The sequence below is a fragment of the Seriola lalandi genome, unplaced genomic scaffold (genome assembly GCF_002814215.2).
Source record: "Seriola lalandi dorsalis isolate HSWRI2012SDOR001 ecotype SW California unplaced genomic scaffold, Sedor1 jcf7180002054850, whole genome shotgun sequence".
In the NCBI taxonomy this organism is placed as follows: domain Eukaryota; kingdom Metazoa; phylum Chordata; class Actinopteri; order Carangiformes; family Carangidae; genus Seriola; species Seriola lalandi.
In genome coordinates, this window is record NW_019525403.1 from 2,543,555 (window position 1) to 2,544,104 (window position 550).

The following is a 550-nucleotide window of genomic DNA, read 5'->3' on the forward strand; positions in this document are numbered from 1 at the left end:
TGTTTCTATCCTCCCTCCTGTATACTCCACCCAGGAGCCACCCCGACGCAGTCCAGCTAAGTATCATGATGCACGATATTATTGAAAGCTGCAATATAGTGTACAATTTATTGAAAACCGCAGTATACCGTATGCTATTACCAAACGTTGCGATCTACCATACAATATAATCAAATGTCATGATATACAATATTATTGAATGTCGCAATATACTGCATAATTTATTAAATATCACAATATACTGTACGATATAATTGAATATTGCTATATGATCGCAGTTTTAAGTATACATTACATATTAAGATTAGTTGTATGAATAAATAAAGGCAGATTGCAACCGAGAATTTACTAGACTTGACTAATGGTGCTTTAACTGGCTTCCACCGGATACACATATCGCTTCCTGTTGTGGTTATTTTCACAATAAACAACAATTATAACAGTAGAGGAAGAAATACAGCTCACTCGCAATGTCTCTGACATTTAAAATTATGGCTTTGTGCTTAGAATTTGCCTTTCTCTTTATCAAGAACTATGTAAATATGAACTC